The sequence below is a fragment of the Silene latifolia genome, chromosome 1 (assembly GCF_048544455.1).
Source record: "Silene latifolia isolate original U9 population chromosome 1, ASM4854445v1, whole genome shotgun sequence".
Lineage (NCBI taxonomy): Eukaryota > Viridiplantae > Streptophyta > Magnoliopsida > Caryophyllales > Caryophyllaceae > Silene > Silene latifolia.
The window spans coordinates 90,492,818-90,501,341 of NC_133526.1; the positions used below are offsets into that span (position 1 = coordinate 90,492,818).

Sequence of the window (8,524 nt, forward strand, 5' to 3'; positions counted from 1 at the left end):
CGGCACGTGATTGATTAATTCCGTGAAAGGAATCGAGACTTCCAAATTCTTCACAATTTTCATAAATTTTCCAAGTTGGTCATCAAATTTGGGCTTGGCTTGACGACTTGGAAAAGGAAGTCTAATCACAATGGGCTCCTTCTCCTTGACCTTATCTTCATTTTTCTTTGAAATCTCTTCTTTTGATGGTTCTCCATCCTTGGAGTTTTGCACAATTTCTTCCTTATCACTAGCTTCCACAACTTCATCCTCAACTTGCTTCTTCGGTGCTTCATACCTTGTACCACTTCTCAAGTGAATGGCACTAACCGTTTCATGTCTTGGGGGATTACTTTGAGGTGGTAATTGCCCCTTTTGTCTTTGTGAGCTTGAAGATGCTAGTTGAGTCAATTGGGTTTCCAACATCTTGGTGTGAGCTAGGATGTTGTTGATGGTGGTTTCCTTTGCTTGACTATCTTTTTGCATTTGAGTGAAAAATTCTTGTTGATTCTTTTGCATTTGGAGGACCGCTTTTTGGACATCAAAACCTTGGTCATTTTGGTGATTGTATGGATTTTGATTTTGGTAACCTTGGTTTTGGTTGTAAAAGGGTCTTTGATTTTGGTTTCTCATGGGAGGTGGGGTGTATGTTGTTTGAGGGTTTTGAACATTTTGGCTTTTGTACGAGAGATTTGGATGGAATTTGGTGTTTTCATTGTAATAGTTGGAATAAGGGGTACCACTCTTGTATGGTTGGAAAGCATTCAATTGTTCATTTGTTCCCCTACATTCACTTTGGTCATGTCCCAAAGTTCCACAATTCTCACATATCCCACTTGGGATTGATGAAGATGCCGTCATGGCATTAACATGATGCTTTGGTGATTTTGAGGCTTTGTTCCATGTTTGATTGTCATCAACTTCGGTGAACATTCCATTTGATCCCATGTTGAGAATGTTCCTTGAATCTTCATATAGACCGTTCCAAAATTGTTGTACCAAGAACCACTCGCTAAGTCCATGATGAGGACATGAGCGACAAATTCCCTTGAACCGCTCCCAAGCTTCATACAAAGATTCTTCATCCCTTTGCTTATGATGTGACCATAATTAGCGCATATTTAGCCCCCGAATTAGCCTTGTTCCCATGCTTTTTAGTGCATATTTGGGTAATTTATTATCTTTAGGTCTTTGTTTTGCATATTCTTTGATATTTTGATCCCTTGGTAGGAAAGGAGTAAGAATCTTGCATTTTCATGGCAAAACGAGACTAAATTGATCGAATTCAATGACCAAGCATCAAGGAGAGACAAGATTAGAAGGCCTTTGTACATATTATAGTAGAAGAGCAATGTTGAGAAAGGATCCTTGAGTCCCCAAGGAAATCCCCAAGGAATTTATGAAGAAAAGGGAAGAAAAGAAGAAGATGTCTTGCTGAGTGACAATCCGTGCGGATTGTCTTCAATCCGGCCGTCCCCCAGCTGCACAATCCGTGCGGCTTTGCTCTAATCCGCTCGGATTCCACTTCCACAATCCGCCCGGATTCCCTCGAATCCGCTCGGACCCCATCACCAGAATCCGCCCGTCCCGACCTTATTCCGCCTGGATTCCAAAGACAAAGATTTCCTCTTCTCCAAGCTACGAAGAAAGAAGCCCTTCCTTCTAAAAATACCGACTCCTCCTTGCTCAATCTAAAAAGTGTAATTACTAGTTTAGCCCTTAGTTAACCCTAATGCATCCTCCCTAATTTCCACTATAAATACCCCATTAGTCTAATTAGAGGAGCATGTTCTTCTTATCAATAATTAGAGTAGTTAATATCAATCAAATCTCTCTTTAGTATTGTAATCAACAATTAATCAAGTTCTAATACAAGTTTTATTTCCTTAATCTCTCTTTTGTTCATCCTTTATTTTGGGTAACTGAAGATTATTTGGGTTATTGTTGGGAGATTGACAACCTCTCAATCAAGCATCAAGTACTTCTTTTATCTTTGCTTTATTATTGGAATCATTAGTAGGTATAATTCTCTTAATCCCTTTTTAATTATTGTTAATTACTTTCATTTATTCATCATGTTTCATATTGTTGGTATGATTGACAACCTTGCTAGCATGATCAACATGATAATGAGTGAGTAGTCTCTTAGCTAGGGTTAAATGGGTGATTAGGGGAAACCAACATGGGGAATGATTCATGCTTAAATTAATATGCTTTCATGTTTTATTTGCTTGCTTGTTTTGATCTCAACTCTTGCACATGTTATGTTTGATGAAATGCTAAGCCTATGAATCCTTGCATTTACTATCATCTTCTATCTTTTCAATGAGACTTGTAAGACATAACCCAACTCGAGTCTCATTAGACCATGCATGTTGTTGAGTAGGGAAGATTAAGTCGACTTGTAGGTGTTGTACAATCTAATCGATTCGGCTCCGGGACCCAAACTTTCCTAGGATTGTAAGATATAACCCAACTCAATCCATCACAACAATAATTGCTTGCTTATAATTTGAGAACATGTTTGTATGATCAATTCCCATGATTCCCCTATGATCCCATGACACCCTAGTGCTTTTAATCAATTGTTTACACCCCTTTAATTCATCTTGCTTGTTTATTTTCATTGCTATTTTAGTTTAGTGACCTTCTACATCAACCCAATTTGTGACACCCCTTAGACACCACTAGTTGCAATAGAAATCTCATTTCAATACCCGTCCCTTGGGATCCGACCTTTACTTGCCTCTTTACTAATTGTAAAGTTGTTTGTGAAGTTATAAATTGTGTTTTGATTCGACCGTGACCCAACGACCACATCTTTAATTGTGAAAACGAAACGGACCCGATCAAAAATGGCGCCGTTGCCGGGGACGGTGTTTGTTTGATTTAGATTTCTTTTTATTGTTATTAGTTGTGTCTTTCTTCGCCTTGGGGAAGTAAAACTCCTCAAGGTTTGTTCTAATTGTTTTCGAGTTGTTTGATATTTTGCATGTCTAGAAGGTTACAAGGTGATTTGTTACCTTTTGACTGTGAAATCGAAAGAACCTTGACGAACAATAGGAGACTTGTTAGGAGGAATTTAAGAGGTATTAGTGAAGTTGTTCAACCCACTAGTGAGTTCGTCAATCCTTTCGCAATAGAAGGAGAGGAGAACCCATTACACAATACCCCACAAAATCCACCTACAATGCCTAAATTCTCGTCACACTCCGTACCCACCAAGGAGAATCTACCAAATGGTACTCCTACACCGCAACATCTAACCGGAAATTTTATTGCCAAGTCCGCCTTCATCCAATTAGTTGAGAGGAGCCAATTTGGGGGGATGCCTAGTGAAGACCCTCATTCTCATATGGAAACCTTTTGCGACTATTGTGATGCAATCTCTCAAACGAGCGTGACTCAAGACCAAATTAGATGGGTCTTATTTCCTTTTTCCTTAATCGGCACCGCGAAGCAATGGTTGAAGGGCCTTGATAAGGCCACCCTCGGAATAGATTCTTGGAAGAAGTTGGCTCTAGCTTTCTACAAAAAATTCTACCCACCAGAAAAGACTAACATGCTAAGAGCTCAAATTACGGGTTTTAAGCAAAGGGATGAAGAGTCTTTGTATGAAGCTTGGGAGCGGTTCAAGGGAATTTGTCGCTCATGTTCTCACCATGGACTTAGCGAATGGTTTTTGGTACAACAATTTTGGAATGGTTTATATGAAGATTCTAGGAACATTCTCAATATGGGATCGAATGGAATGTTCACCGAAGTTGATGACAATCAAACATGGAACAAGATTGAGGAAATGGCGGTCCATAACTCACAATATAGTAGACCTCGCAAGGCTACTAGAGGAGGAAAGCATGAAGTGGACTCCGTTACTCAATTGGGTGCTCAACTTAGTGCTCACATTGACACAACCAACTTGAAGTTTGAACAAGCTATGGCTAGACTTGAAGAAAACTCAAAATCATCAAAGCATCATGTTAATGCCATGACGGCATCCTCATCAATCCCAAGTGGGATATGTGAGAATTGTGGAACTTTGGGACATGACCAAGGTGAATGTAGGGGAACAAATGAACAAGTGAATGCTTTCCAAGCATACAAGAGTGGTACCCCTTATTCCAATTTTTACAATGAAAACACCAAATTCCATCCAAATCTTTCATACAAAAGCCAAAATGTTCAAAACCCTCAAACAACATACACTCCACCACCCATGAGAAACCAAAATCAAAGACCCTTTTACAATCAAAACCAAGGTTACCAAAATCAAAATCCATACAATCACCAAAATGACCAAGGTTTTGATGTCCAAAAAGCGGTCCTCCAAATGCAAAAGAATCAACAAGAATTTTTCACTCAAATGCAAAAAGATAGCCAAGCAAAGGAAACCACCATCAACAACATTCTAGCTCACACCAAGATGTTGGAAACACAATTGACTCAACTAGCATCTTCAAGCTCACAAAGACAAAAAGGGCAATTACCACCTCAAAGTAATCCCCCTAGACATGAAACGGTTAGTGCCATTCACTTGAGAAGTGGTACAAGGTATGAAGCACCGAAGAAGCAAGTTTAGGATAAAGTTGTGGAAGCTAGTGAAAAGGAAGAAATTGTGCAAAGCTCCAAAGATGGAGAATCATCAAAAGAAGAAAGTTCAAAGAAAAATGAAGACAAGGTCAAGGAGAAGGAGCCCATTGTGATTAGACTTCCTTTTCGAAGTCGTCAAGTCAAGCCCAAATTTGATGATCAACTTGGAAAGTTCATGAAAATTGTGAAGAATTTGGAAGTCTCAATTCCTTTCACGGAATTAATCAATCACGTGCCGGCCTATGCGAAATACATGAAAGATATCCTCACAAAGAAGAAGTCGATCCGGAAGCTCGAGACTATCGCCTTCACTAAGGTGAGTAGTGCAATACTTCAAGGGAGTTCACCTCCAAAGTTAAAGGATCCGGGAAGCTTCTCAATACCGTGTACCATTGGCGACACGACGATCAACAAAGCCTTATGTGATCTAGGGGTTAGTGTGAGTGTCATGCCGTACTCGGTGAGTAAAAGGTTGGGGATGGGAGAGCTTAAATGCACCAACATCACACTCCAAATGGCCGATAGATCGACGAAGACACCATTAGGGATATGGGAAGATGTCCCCGTGCGAATTGGGAAGTTTTTCATCCCGGTGGACTTTGTCATTGTTGATATGGAGGAAGATTCCAACATTCCAATCATTCTAGGAAGACCTTTCCTACACACCGCGGGTGCGGTGATTGATGTGAAACATGGTGAGCTCACTCTAGAAGTGGGAGACGAAAGCATAACTTTTAATCTTGACAAGACTATGAGAGCTCCTCGTTTGCATGAACCATGTTTCATGATTGATCATTATAGCCGAAAGGATGAAAGGAAGAAATCGGAACTCCAATGGAAGAAGAAAATTGAAGATGCTCCATTCAAAGAGCAAGTGAATTGTGACAAGGAGAGCTTGCAAAGCTCATCAAAATCAATCAAGGAAGAAGAGGATGGCCTCATTGACCAAGAGAAGAAATTGGGAGTGTTGTCTCCATCTAAGCAAGAGATTTTCAATGATCAACTTAATGAAGTTTGTGGTCTTTGGGACAACGAATTTGAAGGGATTTTTAATCCCTACATTGGTAATGCCATCGATCAAGATCAACAACAAGGGCCAAGGTCTATTGAAGACCTCTACCATGATAATGAACAAGCTTTCGATTACTTTTTCAAGGTGTTGAGCAACATCAACAACACCTTGGACATGCCCCCTTGACATCTCATCAAGAATGAGAGTTTGGTGGAGTCCTCCCTAAACCACCACTTGTAAATATTTCTAACTCCCTAACTTACATTTCAATTCTTGTATTGCATTTTTTGTCATCTTTGGATTCTTATTTACTTTGATCAAGATAATTGTCATGTTTGAGAGAAGTGAGGGAGGGACTAACAATTTCAATTGATGTGTAGTGCTTTTAGCTTAGTGTGGGGATGACAATTGCCTAGGCTATCCATGCCTAGTAGTGCCCCCACAATGACGAACACAAGACTTGAAAAAAGAATAGAAGAATGGTAAGGGAAATGGATTGTGCACGGATGGAACTGAATCCGGGTACAAGGGGTCGAATCCGAGCGGATTCAGGAAAATCCGCCCGTCTTCGATGAATCCGAGCGTCTTTGCAAAAAGACGCCCGTCCCGAATCGAGCTGAATTTTGAAATTTTCTTGATCGTGGATCAATCCGGGCGTCCTGAGCAGCAATCCGCCCGTCTTGAAGAATCCGCCCGTCTTGAAAGAAAGACGTCCGTCTTTGCAGCTGAGGAAAACAAGCAAAATTTCCTGGACTGAAATCCGTCCGTCATCAGGCAAACCCGCCCGTCCCGCATCAAGAAAATCCGAGCGTCTTCTTCTGAATCCGCCCGTCTTTAGGCGAGTTTTATACAACCCAGAAAGAGCAGAATCCGCCCGGATTGGGCAGGATCCGCACGGATTGCCCCTGCAGTTCGAAAATTTCGGTCTTTATAAAATCCCCCCCACCTTCCTTTATTCGTTCATTCATTCATAAACACTACCCACAACATCAAAACCCTCACCCTCTCCATCCCAAAAACAAAATCCCTCAACAACATTCACCAAAAACAAATCAAATCATCCTTCTAACAACAAATCAATCACTCCTTCTTCAATAAAAATCAAAACCAAGCACAAAATCTTCAACCTTTGAGTCGATTTTTGATTTCATAAAGGCAAAGCCTTTCACCTTTAAATCGATTTGGGTATACTACAAATTGAAGATTTTTCATTCTTTTCTTGGTTAGTTCATCAATGGCAAGGACTAAGGGAGCAACAAAAGCAACAAAGGCACCAAAGGCTAAGGCACTCTCACAAAGGCAAAAGGCTCTTCAAACAAAGAAAGCATTGGCTATGGTGGTAGCAACACCAAACTTGGAAGTGCAACAACAACAACAACCTTCTATGGGAGCAACAACACCTTCTACTCCGGAAATTGATCAACTTTTGCATTATCCGGAGGTAACTTTTATTTCCGAAACCCATAGAAATACCTTTGTCAAGTTTGCTAGAAAGTCATTCCAATCCACCAAATTTATATGTGAAGATACCTTAGAAAAATTGGGTGTTCTTGAGCAAACTAGAGCCTTCTTCAAAGCCATGGGGTTGAAGAAATTATTTGAAACAAAGGAATTCACATACCCCTCCCTTACCTTGGAATTTTTGAGTTCTTTGAAAGTCACCAAAGTTGAGAATAGGGAGAATCTCGAGTTTCGTCTAGCTAATGTTAGTAGACGCATTTCCTTTAGGGAATTGAGTGAAATTTTGGGTCTTAGTGATGAACCGCGTTATTTTAAGAATTATGGAAAGTATGACCCCGAACCTCTTTGGGAGGCAATTTCCGGGAGGAAATTTGAGGACTTTCATGCGAGTCGTGCTCTTTTGGTCCACCATCCGGGCATAAGAGTATGGCACAAGGTCATGGGAAACACCATAATTGCAAGGAAAGATACCAACCATTTCACCAAACTTGATTTTATTCTCCTTGAATCGGCTTTGAACATTGGAAGAGTACACACCAAGCCTTACAATTCTTTGAGGCTCTTGGCAGATAGATGGCTCAACATTGATTGTGGGAAGAAGGGCACTACCGTTATTGTCAATGGCGGCCTAGTCACTATCCTAGCTAAGTACTTTGATCCTAACTTCAATAAGGATAACAAGTACAAAGCAAAGGAGGGTGGTCATCTTGTTGATTTGTATACTATGATACACAAGTACAAGTGGGTTGCCCATAACCCCCTTGACACTAAGTATGGATGGCTCACTAGTGAAGCTAGATCGTTCACCTTGCCTTCAAAGATTTGTCGTCTAAGCGTCCACCGGACCAATTATCTACTTCCCTTTTGTAAAGAGGCCGAGTATATTATTCAACAACAAAAGGGTGATCTTGAAACTCCCTCCTCTTCCATTGTCATACCACCTTACCCCTTTGAGTATGAAGAGTTCAAGCCGGAAGGAGTTGAAGCTAGGAATGATTATGTGACTCTTCTCATGCAAGCAATGCACAAGCAAGCCTTTGAGGATCGGAAAAATGCTTACTTGGCTCAATATCCACCCCTCCTACACTTAGCTAGGCAAGGACTACTTGATCCATCTTGTCCTTTGCCTAGTTGGGCGGATAGAGAAGTCCTATTTCCGGGTGCACCTAGGGTCGTTTCGGGTGACAATGAGGTTGTTGGTAATGATGAAGAAGTTGATGATAACATTGATGAAGAAGCAAGTGAAGAAGGATTAAAGGATGGTGAAGATGATGATGAGCAAGATGAGGAAGAAAGTGAAGAAGCAAATGACAAGGGAAGTGGCAATGTGGCCACTTCTAATGAGGAAAGTGATGGTGATAGCATGATGGAAGATTAGCAAGCCTTGGAGACTCCTACCCTCTCATGGTTTGTCTATTTCTCTCTTTGTTTTAATTATAATTTTGATCATTGTTGGAGTAGTCCTAGAACCATAGAGGACTC

General features: G+C 40.7%; 1 non-coding gene and 1 pseudogene across 1 annotated transcript; one reads left to right on the forward strand and one right to left on the reverse strand.

Moving 5' to 3' along the window:
• Positions 1-994: 994 nt before the first annotated feature.
• Positions 995-1,085, forward strand: LOC141620840 (small nucleolar RNA R71; annotated as a pseudogene).
• Positions 1,086-3,541: 2,456 nt separating this feature from the next.
• LOC141618907 (small nucleolar RNA R71) lies at positions 3,542-3,648 on the reverse strand. Its single transcript, XR_012531527.1, has one exon. It is a non-coding gene; the product is annotated as a small nucleolar RNA R71 (small nucleolar RNA).
• Positions 3,649-8,524: the final 4,876 nt, after the last annotated feature.